The sequence below is a fragment of the Perissodus microlepis genome, chromosome 22, assembly GCF_051167445.1.
Source record: "Perissodus microlepis isolate ML-2025 ecotype Zambia chromosome 22, ASM5116744v1, whole genome shotgun sequence".
NCBI lineage: Eukaryota > Metazoa > Chordata > Actinopteri > Cichliformes > Cichlidae > Perissodus > Perissodus microlepis.
This window is the reverse complement of record NC_140481.1, coordinates 6,718,304-6,734,388: the sequence shown is the minus strand read 5'-3', so window position 1 is coordinate 6,734,388 and position 16,085 is coordinate 6,718,304. Positions and strand designations below refer to the sequence as shown.

At 40.1% G+C, this 16,085-nt stretch overlaps 1 long non-coding RNA gene across 1 annotated transcript; it reads right to left on the bottom strand.

The window, feature by feature from the left end:
- Positions 1-417: 417 nt before the first annotated feature.
- Positions 418-8,012, bottom strand: LOC146362497 (uncharacterized). Its single transcript, XR_014799292.1, has 2 exons — positions 7,473-8,012; positions 418-2,495 (listed from the first exon to the last, which is right to left on the bottom strand). It is a non-coding gene; the product is annotated as an uncharacterized LOC146362497 (long non-coding RNA).
- Between the last annotated feature and the right edge of the window lie 8,073 nt (positions 8,013-16,085).

Here is a 16,085-nt window from a genome sequence, read left to right as displayed (position 1 = left end):
TTGATAACCCATCCACCACGGCAGACCTGATGGCATTTTCATGCTTCGCAGCATCATTTATTCTTACAATAATCACACGGTTGCTGTAACAGTACATTCAACAGGCTGCAGCCCTCCAGCTGCCAACTGTACACATCACCACCAACAACAACAACACAAGTAAAGCACAGGTTCAGGTGAGATGAACAAACATTGGAATTGTACGTGATAATATGACAGATGATAAATTCAATAGATTTTAAGTAGATGCTTGTGCATTCTTAAAGTCTTATATGTTGAATTGAATTATGTGATCTGTTCAAAGCCTCCCAGTCAGTGCTGTTCTCCATGCCTGTCTGACTGTACATGATGTTATTAGCACAAACACTTTAAAGATGATCATTTAGGACTTCAGCAATAATACAGACAGCAATGTAGTTAGCAATAGAACAGTTTTATTGGGAATTAACATAAAAAACAAACAAACATCTGTCTCCTATTTTCTGTCACACAGGAAAGAAGCATCAATATCTGATGAGAAGACTTATTTATTTCTTTTTGGGGGGGTTTTCAACAGGAGAAGAATATTTAACAAGTTGATTTGTTCACATCTTAATTTTTAAGTGAAATGTGCATTTTGAGTTTATACACTATGTACATAAGGCGACCGTCCTTTTGCAGTATTTTTGTGTGGTGTGTTTTTCTGTCTTAACAAAGGGGGGGGCTGGGGGGGGGCTGGAAAAAAGCTTGAAAAGGGACCTTGAAAGTGCTTAAAAAGTACTTGAATTTCACCCTGAAAAAGGTGTATGAGCCCTGAATTAGGGATGTTGTGTATTTTTTTGCAAACTGATACTTGGTGTGCATCACACTTACTAGCTGGAAATCTTACTGGCTTCAAATGCTCTCTTGAGGGATTTTATTCTTTTCTGAGAAAACAGTCCATTTGTTGTTTCCATTCTTTGTCACTTTCCCCTTGAACAAGTTTCCACAAATATTGGCAAGATGGTCTTGAAGTTGTAGCTCTTCATCATGATATTTTTGCTGACCTTCTGATTTTTACTGTGTGTGTGTGTGTGTGTGCCAAAAATTTCCTTTATACACTGGTTCAGGCTTTCATATTAACTGAGGTCATGAGTGCATGTTCTCTGATTTGGAACCAACCATAAAGAAGGGATTTTTGCTCTCCCAAACTGCGATTTGTTTCAGGGCCTTTGGAGCATTTTGTGTCACATCTTGGAATCTAATAAAAAACAAACAACCACCAGATGTCACGGACCCGGCTCTGGGGACTCGGGGTCCGTGGGCAGTGGGGACTATGACTGTTATTGTTGTTGTTATTGTTATTATTATTATTATTATTATTATTTGGTGTGTTGTCTGCACTGCCCCTTGGCACATCCGTATGTAGGCAGGTATGTGTGTGTGTGTGTGTGTGTATTGCCTTTCTGCTGTGGCCAAGTTACAGGCACCTTCAGCCCTGGGGGCGTGGCCTAACTTGAGGGCTGGCCACACCCGAAGTCCTGGCCGCACACCTGCTCCTCATCTGGGCTCGTTGGGGGAGCTATTTAGATGAGCGATGGAGCGTCCACCGACGCTGGATTATTGCGTTTGACTACACGTCAGTCTTCAAGCAAGTCAAGTCAAGTGTGAGTGTATGCCTGCTGGGATAAGTTGTAACGGCTGCCTCTATTGTTTTCCCCTCAGGAGGAGTGTGGGACGAGAAGGAGCAGTGAGCACGGGGAGTGCAGGGACACTGGGGCAGAGAGCACTACACGGGGACTTTTGGGAAGAAGACACTACACGGGAGTCTGGGAAACTGGGGATTTATTGTTGTTTACTTCACCACCTTGTAAATAAACACTGTTGCACTGAAGAGTCCGGCGCTTGGGTCCTATTTCCCCATCTCCCCACGGTCTGCCAGCCAGACTGTGACACCAGGAGTATTCCTAATGTGTAAAATGTGTGTACTTGTAGAAATAAAACCGATTCAGTATTACATTCAGCTGAAACTGTCAGACTCACAATAGACGGGAAATTGTCACGGTGTACAAGGTGGACTCACGCACTAGACTCCGGGGATTGATCCACACAAGAGAATTTATTAATGAACAATGTCCAATGAATAGAAAAGGTGCGGGGCAGTGCTATCTACAAAGGGTGAGAGGGGCAGGGCTCTGGGGGAAATCCAGCTGAACACTCTCGTCTCTCTCCAAACAATCCAAACACGAATCCACTCGAACACTCGTCACTCAGGGAACACCAGGGAAAACAGTCCAGAGGGTCTGCATACAAAGAAATGCTTGTTAGATTCCAAACACACAACTACATGGAAAAACACTTGCTAGACGCTCGACTTTCACTGATGCGATTCTCACAACGATCCAGCGAAGAACAGCCGTTGCTTCCTGGCTTAAATGCCATCCACACTGATGAGGCACAGGTGTTTCCTCCTCCGAGGGCGTGGGCCAAGAGCGTGAACCCATAATGAGTTCTGCCCTGGCGAGAGAGAGAGCGAACTAGAGAGATAGAGAGAAACAGCTGATCAGCAACCAGCTGAACCTCCAGGCCATGACAGAAATTAAAAAAACAACAACATTAAAATCAATGCAGCAGAGTCAGAAAGCTGACTTGAAATTAGGGCTGCCACAAACGATTATTTTGATAGTCGACCAGTCACCTATTATTTTTGCGATTAGTCTACTAATCAGATCATGCATCCATTGGACGTACAGCGTACAACTTATTGCACCAGCATCTGCTCTTATATAACTATCATTAGCTTACAGCTTTAAGTGTTTAAGGTATGTGCTAACTAAAAATAAAGACAAGATGATAGTTTATTACATTTTAATGAAATTTGCAGATTGTTTCGGTGGAGTTTAATAAACGCAGCCGTCTGCTCGTTGCTATCTAAAATATAACAGGACACCGGAGTATATTCTCAAGGATCTCACACTTCTGATAATCAGTTGTCTGTTTGACGTTTATTCAGCTGTGTAAAAACTATAACTTTAATCTCAGCCAAACCGATTTACTCAGGAACAAATAAAATACTGAAAAAAGCCAAACAATAACATTTGTAAGTTATCTAAGTGACTTATATATCACGTTTAACCTGAGTAGCGAAAGACGGTGGTGGGTTTGAAAACGATTGGCCGGGAGTCCGGTGTTCTCACCGGCTCTAATGAGCCTTGCCCCCGGCTAGCTATCGAGCTAGTGGGTAACAGACGTCTCCGAAAACATCGGAGCGCTTTTGCAAATATGCGGTGTCTTGATAAACTGAGCAGATATTTAAGGTTTACACAGCTACATTCTCGCCTGAAAATATGTTAAACGTTTATTTTGTGACCCAGAAAGAATAATAAGAGTAATATTAAAACTAACTAGCTGCCGCCATTGTTGGAAACTGAGCAGGGCCGCGCTATGAATTCTGGGACACTGCTTCTTCTTCGGGGTTTAACGGCAGCTGGCATCCTTGTACATGCAGTGCTGCCATCTTCTGTTTCAGTCCGTTATTACACTCTTAAATCCTACTACTTATTCCTGCGTCTTTTGGGATCTTAGAACGCTTCAAACCACGCGTCGACTATTAAATTAGTCGTCAACGATTTTGATAGTCGACTAATCGTGGCAGCCCTACTTGAAATTGATTGAAGTTTCATTTTTGACTGGGTTGTTTTTGGCTTTTGTTTTATTTTATTTCATTTCATTTTTGTTGACCAATCTCAAAAACGTTCTTGTTCATAAAATGTTTTTTTTCTGCAACTGTAAATCAAATTTTCCAAAGCCCTGTTTTTGAAACAGGAGTAGTGGTAGTGCTTCATATGGTTTCCATAAACTTGTTTATCGCTCTCACATTCCACTGATGCCTGCTGCCAGCTCCCACCAAGTCAGTGATAAAACGGAAAGTGAACATCAGTGGGTCTTTGAGGATGAATGCTGTCTTTAGTGATCCCTTTAGTGCCACCAACAGGTCAAAGTTCTTATTTTTGAAGAAAAACAGAATGATAGAAGACTAGAGTGGAGATGAAATATGAATTACAATAACTATGGACTCCTAGAAATGTTTATTTCTCCAATAGTTTAAGTATCACAGTTTGATAAAGCTGGTTAAGTTCGTAAGAAGAGCCATTTAGAAAAACGCATAAAAGAGCCTGAAGGCAGGTTGTTAAATGAATTAAATATTGTAAAAAAAAAAAAAAAAAAAAAAACCATTAAAAGTTAAAATAACTTAAAAATTTAAAATTAATCTATTCTTTTTTTTTTTTTATAAATAACTGATGAAATAAATAATTTTCATGCTTAAAATGTACATGACCAAACAAAAGGTGCTGCAGAAGGTGGCAGGTATTCCAGTTTAAAAAGGGAGGAGAAGATGACAAGAGAAGCTAGCCGGAGAAACAAACAGGTGAAACACAAAAAGTGCACGGACAAAGAAAAATGTTCATGAAGGTAAGACAAGCAAGAAAGTCAACTGGGTCATGATTCAGCACAATTCACAGGTTATTGTCAGTGCGCCCCAGGGCAGCTGTGGCTAACTTACCATCACCAGTGTGTGAATGGGTGGATGACTGAATGTAGTGTAAAGCGCTTTGGGGTCCTTAGAGACTAAGTAAGGTGCTATACAAATACAGGCCATTTACCATTTATTGGAATGTGTGAAGTACCGAAAGGGCCCTGGCTTCTTTGTTTGTTCATGCTAAATGCTAAATGTTAGCGTGTTAGCAGTTAAAAGTTTTACTTGTTGAACAAAAGCCTGAAAGCAAAGCCTGTTGACATGACAGATTAACTGACCAAGGATGCTGTAGCTACTCATTTCCTGATAACTTCACCTAAATCTCTCTGCCATGTTATTTTAAGTTAATTAAGTACATAAAATACTACATAAACTACTGTCCAAAACACGTATTCTGCAGTTTTGGAAGGTAAAATCTGTTACTTAGCAGTCATTAGCATGTTGTGTATCTTTGAGTTGTACACAGTTTCTGAACTCTATCCATATATGTTCACTTCTAGCTCCAAAAAACTACTATAGCATCAGCCCAAAACACTAAGCTTGAGACTAATGTCAAAGGAGCTACATTCAACTTTTATACATAGTCTTTGCTGCAGACATGAGAGTCTTTTGATATTTGTCTTTTATCTTCAGTGCTTTTTCCTGATGCTGTTATGTGTGTAGGTTATTTTCCTTGTGTGGAGGTTGCACAGGAAAAATACCTGTCTGGTTTTATTTTCCTTTTAGAATTTATGCTGCTATTTTATTGTTTTTCATTTTAAAGTTTTAGCTGTGGGGTGGGACGGGGTTGCTCCTCTGCTTGGTGTATAGTTTTAGCTAATAGAAGACTCTTTATTAATTAGAGGTCAGACTGCCTCTGGGCTTTTTTTTTCAATAACTTTTAGTTAATGTTGTGGGGAAGCTGGGCTTTTTGTGGTCTTGGAAACGTAACAGTGTGTATGTATGTGTGTGTATTTTGTTGTGTGTATGTGTGTTTTTGTTTCAGGAGCAAGTGTGTCTAGAAAGAGCCTAGCATTCACAAAGTGTACGTTTTAAGAATTTGATTTTTATTTTTAATTGCATATTATTAACCCAGAGGCAGCACATTTTTATTAGTGTTCTTATTATTATTTATTATATCTTTCTTTTTAGTTAATTTAATGTTTGTATTCCTTTTATTCTTTGTACCAGGATTTTTTTCCCCATCACCAGTTACAAGCTCGCAGGATTATGCCTGCGTCTGTGTCTGCTAATTTGCTACATCATAATAGCTAAAGGTGAATCTTAATGTATCATTAATTATGATCTACAGTATGGAGTCTGTGCTTGTTTGGCCACTTTGCAAACCTGTTATTCAATACAAAATGATGATTAAATTCTTATGAGATGCCACTCTTCATGTATTAAATGTCTTTTGGGGCACATTCCTACACTGTATTTCATATTTATCATATATACTGGTTTCCTGTTCTTATCTTCTTTTTTCTTTCCTGTTGATCATCAGGTGGCCTAGCAATCAAAATTGTCCCCATGTAAAAGACTGAATTCGTAGTCCCACGGTCAGCTCTTTATTATCTCAAATTAATATGTGATCCTTTACTTTCGCTCCATTCTAAAGGACAAAACTCACATTTTAGCCACACAACCTTTGCAAACTGCTTGGAAGGCTTTCTCAATCTGTTTTTCTTTTGCTTTCAAATAGGCCTCTGCAAAGTTTCAATGAACTTTGCTCTTTACTCTAATAACAACAAAGAGAGTTGAGCGACTCAGAGAGGCCAAGGCATGGCAAGAGTCACACACTGCCAATAACCCATCTAACACCCACGCTGTGAACCAACTCTGAGGCTCTTTTACAAATTGACAGGCAAGGACTTCAGGAACAAAAACTACTCAAAATCAAAAGCGAAGCTGTTGCAGAATCAATACTTCACAAGACGACACCAAGACAGAGTCCGTGGGCTACATTTCTGTCTTCACCCCCAGCGCTCCAAACGCGCTTGATTATGATTTTCCATCAACAAAACATTCTAACACCTCCTTGGAGACCCTGACTCACATCTCTCCTTGGAAGCTATGCAGCTCTCCAGCTATTCCAACTGATTGCAAGCACAACTTTTGATTATATCCCTACTACACAGTGTCCTCCTCTCAAGCCTGCTCAACCTGCACGTACACCATGCATGCGAGCACAAACACACACATGCACACAACCCCTGCGAGCATAATATAATTGGACAAAGATTTGAAATAACAGCATCTCCCAGTGGAGAGAGAGTTTTTCTCCTGGCAGCAGTGAATTGATAATCCGCTCTGTAAAATACTCCTGGGGTCCTCACTCTCTTGTGGAGCTGTTGCATGGAAGACGGGCGCAACACTCAATTCTCCATATCTCAAATCGTCTAATCCTAATTGCCCATGACTGCAGAGCCACAAAACACCAACATGCCAAAAAAAGCAATTAATTACATGACACAGGCTTTAATTCATTTGTTACTATATCCACAAATCATGAGTAGTTTGCTGCTGTGAGGATAACTTTGAAACTTTTGCTTGTCAATCTGACTTTTTTTTTTACACTCATACAGTGTAAAATGGCACTGTCAGGACAGCAAAGCTTACTTCTGTCAGGGTTCCTGGATCGTTGACCCAGTGATTTCAGTTTGTTCATGTTCAGTTTAGTTCGCCACATTAATGTTCTCACTTCCTGTTTTTTCCCCGTGTCAGCTTGTCTCTCGTGTCATTAGTCAGATTATGTTCAGCCCTGTACTCACCTGTTTCCAATCATTGTCATCATTCAACCTGTGTATTTAAGTTCCTCGGTTTCACCAGTTCTTTGTCGTGTCATTGATGTTAATGTCGTCAGTCCGTCTGTATGTTCAGTCAGTCAGCCAGCCAGTCAGTCACTCCTTTGTTCATTCAGTCAGCCAGCCAGCCATTTCCTACCTCTGAACTGTTTGTTCACTCCATCGGCAATAAACATCCACCTTCACCTACCTACCTGTGAGTCCAGCGTTTGGGTCCTCCTCCTCTCGTTCACGACACAAATCCTGACAACTTCCCTCGCCAAGTAAATTCTTGAAAACGGTTGTTATGGGGATTTCTCTCCTTAGATACCATTTTTATCAAACCAGCTTGAAGGCTGATGATTTCATTTGACCACTCTGACAAATAAACTATACGGAGAAGCAGCAAAGAAGGATTTATCCCTAACACCTGACTGCTCGCTGCTGGTGAAAGAGAAGAGAGAAGAGTGGGAGGAGGTGAAAGACCCATCCTTGGAAACGAGCCAAAAAAGGCTCTGGTTCATTTTTTTCCACAGGTGTAATTAGGTGTGCACCTGGAAAACTGCGAAAATACAAGCAACACTTCACACGCACTGAATGACAAAGGGCAGCACAAGCTCGGAGTCGACAGCACTTGATGTTGGAGGGGCTATTGAAGAAGAGCGATAGTGAGGAAGCTTCCCCAATGGACAGTAGCCCAAAAAATGGTAATCCTTTTGCATTGTGAGATGAGATACTGTAGTTAGCCAAGTGACCTTGGCTCTGTGTGAGAAGGATATTGCCAGAGGGATGTACAACTCATGCTGGGAGATATTGCTATTTGGCGCACAGATACTGCAGCTGAAGCCCAGCATGCATTGCACTTTCTGTGTTAAAAAAAAAACACACATTCTTGCAAGTCTTTTATTTTGCTGTTTGGTGTTGTTTACAGTACAGAATGTTTTTTCATATATATATATATATATTTAATATTTCAGGGGAAATGATCATTTTTCATTGGTTATCTTTCTCTCATAGTGACAACAGACAAACTCTCTTTCCTCTCCGAGGATGTTCAAAACCAGTGTGAGCCGACCTCTTAGCCCCACATACTGAAATTAATTAACCTATGCTTCATTTAACCTGCCAGACCCTGTACCAATTTCAGATGTTGAAGATTTGCCAGCAGTAGAAAATGAATTCAGTGCTTGTACGTTTTTTTTCTCCTACAACTATTCTTAACCCAGCTGTACTTCTTGAGACACAGCATTAATGAGTCAAGGCAACAAAAATATATTGTCTTGGTTTCTAATCTAAGATGTCTAATGACAAAATAAAATGAAAAGGAAAATGCTGACTGTAAGCTGTTTCTCCAGCAAACACTCTTCCTAATTTAAAACTGACAGATTCAATAGAATTTAAAGCTTTTTTGAAGGCACAAATCCTGACAACGTTTGAAACCACAAAATCCATCTACCATTCATTGTTAATTGAACAACTCCAAGGTAGCATTTGAGGAGAATTGTGAATGTTCACAGTATTGATTGCCCTGTACCCGGCCTTCAGAGTAACACTGGCGGCACTGCAGAGAGTGCACAAATCCAATCTTGCTGCCTTTTTTTGGAATTACCAGCTGACATTATCCCATACATTAAAATTTCATGACCTGGGGACAAAGGCATGCTGTCAATCAAAAAATGAACCAGTTAATTATTTATTTATTTATTTAGTTTGTGGCTGCTTTTATGTTTTCTACTTTTGCAGTAAAGACATATAGCTTCAATTTACAGATTACTAAGGTCCTGTTTAATCAGTGATGGTCTAATTATATCTTAGCAAGCATATATAGCATATATACATTGCTTCTATTACTAGTAACAGTCTAGAGGGTTGTGTATGTTGAGGTTTTCCAAAATGGAAACAGAGAAAGTCTGGGTTAATGGTTTCAGGAGGTTTACTAACAGTAGTTGAAAAGTGGAACGCTGTAGCCTTCCAACCCTAAATGGACACTATTTTGGCCCCAGCCACCAGTCTGTCACATGGCTAACACAGAGAGCCTGATATCATTCATACATATTAATCTAAGTAAATTAACCTAATGTGAATAACTGTATGTTTTTGGACTGTAGGAGGAATACATTTAAATACATTTCATTGCAATGTTGACCCTGTGCTAACTTGCATATGACAAATAAAACTGAAACTGAAGCTGGAGTACCCAGAAAGATCCCACGCAGGAATGGGGAGAACATGCAAACCCCGTACAGAGAAGCAATGGCCAAATGATGGCTTTAAACTCAGGATGTTCTTGATGCGAGGCAACAGTGCAAATCACCATGCCACCATGTTGCCCCACATGAATCTTGAGTGACCTATTTCAACTGATTTCTGATTTATTTTTCATTTCCACTTACTTTTTAATGCTGGCTTTGACACGTGCTTTAAAAATAAACTGCATCATATTATTATTAGCTAGCTAACAGCAACAGTTACAGTTTTTTTTAGGAACTGCTTAACGTTGCCAGTCATTATTTTCAGTAACTGTACATTTTGGTGACCACCCTATATAGGTTATCAAAATTCACCCAAGTGTTGCTGTATATAACTGACAACTACATGGAAAGGTAACTACTAACAGGAGTAGGCTATAAGAACTGAAAAATGGGTATTGTTTTGCAGTGGGACTAACGCGTTATTGAGTAACGCATTACAGCAACTACGTTATTATTGTGGTAACGACCATGGTAACTAGTTATTATGCCGAAATCAGGAACGCGTTAATCGTTACTGGGATTTAGATAGGGTCGTTATTCATTACTTTGTGTGTTGCGTTTGACTTACCTCGAAATCGGAACACGGACCTGGGAATAATGTCACACTCGAGTAAACGGCGTTCTGGTTAGCCTTGTCAGAGAAGTCAGGATTCCAATATGGCCATGCCCTTGAAAATGGTTGTTTTGCTAGCCCTCTACAAAAAGAAATTACTCCTAAACACATATGCAGCCATAGCTGGACTCGGTGGGCCGATGGTGTGTGTAGTTTATTTTCGTTATGCTGACTTTTTACAGTCAGTTACAATCACTCATACTGCGTACTAGCTAGCATGACGGAGTTTATATACTGCTGGGCGGGTGCTATGATGTTACTGATAGTGAACTTTATTTTATTCGTAAGGTTAGTTATAAGAGTTGCCAACCGTCCTGTAAAAAACATAATCGTCCCATATTCAGAGAAAATATTACGCGTTTCATATTGAGGTGAAAAGGAACGCAATTTGGCCCGTACTTCAGCTACAATGAAAAAAAGACACAAAGCTGGAGTTATTCTGTGTCTTTACGCTTGTCTCTTCTTCTCTCATCCTCTCCCCCTCCCTCTCCTGTTGCTACTTCAATCATGAAGCTGATCAATGATCAGCTGATCGGCTTTTCTGTCCTAAGTCCCGTCTCTCTTGTTTGTTTATTTTTGTTTTCACTTTGCACCAGAAAGAAGAAACCAGCGGAGGTCGCGTTAAACAACAGCAGCATGTTTAAGCTTGGTCAGCTGTTGTTAGAATTTATTTAACATTACCTTCTACTATCAGCTGATGTTTGCTGGAGCCAGGGCCGTAAAAGCTGCTGGTCATGATATCGGTTTGGTTTTCTGGTGAGAGAGAAACATGAAGATAAAACCAGGAGACGTCCTTACTGAATCTACGGAGCCCCGCAGGGGACATGGGAGAAAAAAAAATTAAGACGGACTTTTGTGAGATCTCGCAAAACTAACTCGGGATCTCGCAAAACTTTTGCGAGATCTCGCAAAACAAACTCGGGATCTCACAAAACTTTTGCGAGATCTCGCAAAAGTTGAATTCCAACAATGGCGGCAGCTACTTAGTTGTAATATTACTCTTTCTGGGTCACAAAATACACTTTTAAGATATTTTGAGGCGTGAATGTGGTTGTGTAAACGTCAGATACCTGCTCGGTTTACAAGATATCACATATTTGCAAAAGTGCTCCGACGTTTTCGGAGATCTGACACCCACTATCTCGAAGCTAACGGGAGGTCAAGACCTACTACAGCCGGGAGGAACACTGCTTTCCCGGCACATCGTGCCTCGACCTCCCGGTCGGCTTTGAGCTGGCGGCCTCCGAAGAATGCAGCTAAAACTTTTGCGAGATCTCGCAAAAGTTTTGCGAGATCCCGAGTTTGTTTTGCGAGATCTTGCAAAAGTCCGTCTTAATTTTTTTTTTCTCCCATGTCCCCTGCGGGGCTCCGTATGAATCATAAGAGCTGAACAGGTGATGGAGAAACAGGTTTACCTTTTAGGTGACATGAATGAGTTGAAGGGAAGTTATGAACTGTTTCTGAGAGACAAATAACACCAGGATCCTTTTTTTTTAATACGACAAGACAGTGTACATCACTGTCACAACAGCGTTTGTTTTCATTCAAAGGCTTTATGGTTTTTCCTATAATGGCGGGCCGGTCTCTAGTCAAAATGCCCGGGCCGATTTTTTGTCCCAGTCCAGTATGCAGCTCATCTGAAGTCTGGTGTTACCTACATCTTCCTACTCGGAAGGCAGAATTTCCGAGCTCTGAGTACAATCGAAAGCACCACAACTGCAGTTTTCCTGTTGGATGTAAAAAGCGCACATGACGCTGTGATGTAGGTTAGAATCATGGCGGCAGTTGACGACAGTCCAGGCGTGGGATTTCTCTCATGGAAATATGCACATTATTTTTTCCTTTCTGTTGGTAGGTGGCACAGTGCAGTTGTGGCAGGATAGTGCTAACACATTAAGAAGAGAATTCTGAGTAAAGCCAAAGTTACTTTCCCTAGTAACTAGTTACTTTGAAAGTAACGACTAATTTGAAGTAACTGATTTACTTTTGATAGAAGTAACTAGTAATGTAACTAAGTTACTAATTTAAAGTAACTTACCCAACACTGTAGTTTTGTATACTTAGCTTAGCATTTTCAGATAATACATTTATCGACAGCCAGAACCAAGCACTACTTTTAGAGCCAGAAGTAGCTAAATGCACTAAGTTTGTTGGGTTCAAGGTTATTACATCATCAACATTAAATATGCAAATAACAACCAAAAAGGGGTGACAGGCAGCCCAAGATTTTTCTTTGATCAACAAACTCAAACACGTGGCTACACACTTTAGGTTTCATTAGCTCTCCTATCAAGAAGGGGAAAAAAGAAATATGAGCTTTTTCTAAATTTAAAACACCAGTGGTTAGAAGAGTGAGGCGTGTGACCACTGGAGGGTATCCACATGAATTTATACCTTCAAAGTATATCACAACTCACACCTTCAAAGACAATTACCAACACACAGTGTCTTGTGACAGGCTGACACCCCCGGCCCTCTCTGCAGCTCAGGACTGCCGATCAGCAAAGGAATTGGGACGTTAATGTTAGAGCCACATCAAAGGAAGGTCTGCATTATCCCCCCTTTAACAAAACTCATTTTCGGACCCTGAAGCTGGAGTTCAAGCTTAAGAACTAAAAGGGATATGTAGAAGCAGAATATTTTTTTATCCCCTTTCCCCAAGAGTCATATGCTCAAAAGAATAAACGACTTCAATAATAAGACTATTATTTTATTGAGTCACTCACCTTTATACAGTATGCCTAGGGAATGTAAAGCTCTAGCTATACATCTTTGTGTGTAGGTAGTAGCTATTGTATTATTAGCCTGTAGTTAATACATATATATGTATATAATAAGCCATTTCCCTTGACTGTTAATTGATCACATTTTGGTTTTGAAATTGTATAGATTGCTGCTAGTCTTTTATTTTGCTGTTTGCAAGACTGTGTGTTTTTCCATTTAAAGTGAGTAGTAAAGCTGTCCTCAACTATCTCCTGACTAACATCTAAGAGAACAAACTGACTAGCTAATTAAAAATACTGTTAATTGGTGCCAAAATGAATTCTAAAATTACAAGAACAAAAAAACAACAATCTTGAACAGTACTACAGACTGCTTGATTTTGAGTTACATTCAAAGTAGAATGAAATAGGACTCACAGCAGATACTTTAGCTTTCCCTGCTATGATATGCCAAAATATCTGGTGTAAAAAAGGTAAATGCTCTGCACTTACATAGGGCCTTTTAACCTCACCAGTTCTACAAAGTGCTCTAAAAAGTGAGTGTTGTGCATCCTCACACACTTACACACTAGATAATGGAAGTGCTGACCTGCTATAGGAGGTCCAGAGTCTTGCTATTTTGCAGATGGTGATGGAGCACCAATGCAATAATACATCTTAATTTACTTTTAATTATTTTTGTCTTATTAAAGAAAAAAATTACAAAGATAAATGTTCATATTACACATTGCCAAAGTTTTATATAATGAAGACAGTATATTTAGAAACCACTGGATGATAATCGTTTATTTATATTCCCTTTGTCTCATTACATGTGAACTACAATATTAAGATTACAATGGATTTCCAAACTTGTTAAAAAAATTATTTTAATCAAGGTTGAGAAATAATTATAACTTTTCTTTCATTTGCATGACTGTGTATTACTGCTAATGTGACCAGGACTTTTTGTTTGTCTGAGCAGGGCTCGCAAAATTTCAAAATCCCTGGTAGCCCTTCGGGCAGGGACTCTTCAGTTTTTGGTAGCCCAAAATAAATTTAAGTAGCCCGAATAAAAAAGAGAGCAATTTTTTGATTGATGTTTTGTTTCCTGTTTTGTTTCCGTTACAATATTATACTTTAATGTATAATATTGTAACGGAAACAAAACATTAATCAAAAAATTGTTTAAACACAAATTACAACATTGTATAAAAATTACAATCATCAACTCAAATACTTGGTTCTAATTGAACAGAAATTTCTATGAACTTGTAAGAACTGTGTAGGACATGAATCAGTCTGTGTCAGATCCTGAATTTGAAATTTCCACTGAAGTCACAGGTAAGAGGCAAGTGGAACCAAGATCGAGGCCATTTGCTTTTTGAAGTTTGCAAAGACTGCTAAATTTTGCCAGTGGTAGTTCACTCTTTGCAACATAGTACGCTGTTCTAAACTGATTTTCAGGTTTATTTTTAGTATGTTATTTGCAATTGGTGTTTGTTCTGGGAAAGATATTGCAGACTGAGCAATAATGCATTTCTTGCATTTCTCATGGGTTCTAATGGGGGCCTTTCTTAAAATGACTGGTCCCAGTAACAAAGGCGCTTGTCGACTCAGAAATCGAGGGAAAAGCAACAACACACCCGGCAGAACATTATGTTATTTACACGGGTGCACATAAGTGGTCCGCATGTGCGCATTTGCTGTCAAAATAAAAGACGCGCACCAGATAAGAAGTTGCAACGCGCGTTTGCGTCCATATAAAAGGCACTGTTTTTGTCCGCTAGAGTGGGATTTTCACGGCACATTCCGCACCACATCTCTGTGCGTTCATCATTTGTTTGAAGCCAGCTCACCTCCTGCAAACACTTTTCCGAGAATACGCGCTTCTTTTGTGGTTCGGACTCCTTCTGACATTTCTTTGGATGTGGAGGAAAACCAAAGTAATTGCTTAAAGGAGCTTCTTCGACATCTTTAAGAGTTCTAAACAAATGTCTGTCCTCCTCCAGAAAATCTTATGTACGCAAACACGCGTTGCAACTTCTTATCTTGTGCGCGTTTTTTATTTTGACAGCGAATGCACCTGCGGACCACTTATGTGCAGCCCTGGTTATATAGCTCATCATATCGCAGCCACAGAAATTCTTTTGTCCATGAAACCATAAAGCTGCACTTTCTTTTTGCCTTATAGTCTGATTTGTCATAACCTTTCCGTTTTGTGGTAAGCTTTTCTTTGGCTGTCACTTCTTCACGCTGACCTGTCTTATTTGGCTCAGCAGAACTAAAATATATATCCTGCTGCTTTTACACACGCACTCACATAACGCTCAGCGATTCTCTGCGCGATCAACCTCTCACATGTTTAAGCTTGCTGCGGGAGATTTCACTTGTCATGTTTGCATAGTAAGCTAACGATTGATAAGACGATGTCAGAGGAATTGGTGCGCAAATTATCATCACTCACCAATCAGTGCTGTCGCTCTCTATACACAGTTCCCGCGATTGCAAAGTGAAAGCAAAAAACAAGCGCAAATTCAAACACGATTTCAATATGTCACATATTGACAGTGGCTCACTGATGCCAATGACATAATTACCCAGCTACATTTCCGAAAGAATGCAAAAGCATTGAAATATATTTTCCTATGATAGCCCAACGGGCAGGGCAGAGACAGATTTTGGTAGCCCGACTGGAAAAATCGCTAGCCCCGGGACGTCGGGCTAGCGATTTTGCGAGCCCTGCTGAGGGACCAGTTCTGGCCTACAGGCCAAATGTTTGTCACCCTTGGTTAAATATTGAAGGTCAAGGAAATACAACAACCACAATGAGTATCTTCAATATTTTAAACGCAGTATTATAAGCCAGTATGTCTGTGAAGGTTCTCAGTCATCCAGGTCATCGTAGTCAAAGGAGCTTGCAAAGAAAAGCGTCTGGACTTCTTTAAGTTTACTTGAAGACGTTTCACCTCTCATCCGAGAAGCTTCTTCAGTTCTAAGGTCAAATGGTGGAGAGTCCCAGATATAAACCTAGTGGGAGTATCCCCCCACAGAGGGACAAAAGGACCCCCTGATGATCCTCTAATCGCCTGAGCCAAGGCCATCTATAATCCAGTTTTGAGATCCCTTCCCAGACGCCTTAACGCCCACTCACATCCTGGGCCATCTGACCTCAGGAATTCGCATGATAAGGTGGGGCCAGGTTTCACAATGAACACACCCGAAACTCTGGCTGATTGGGACCCACACCCAGTTTCACAC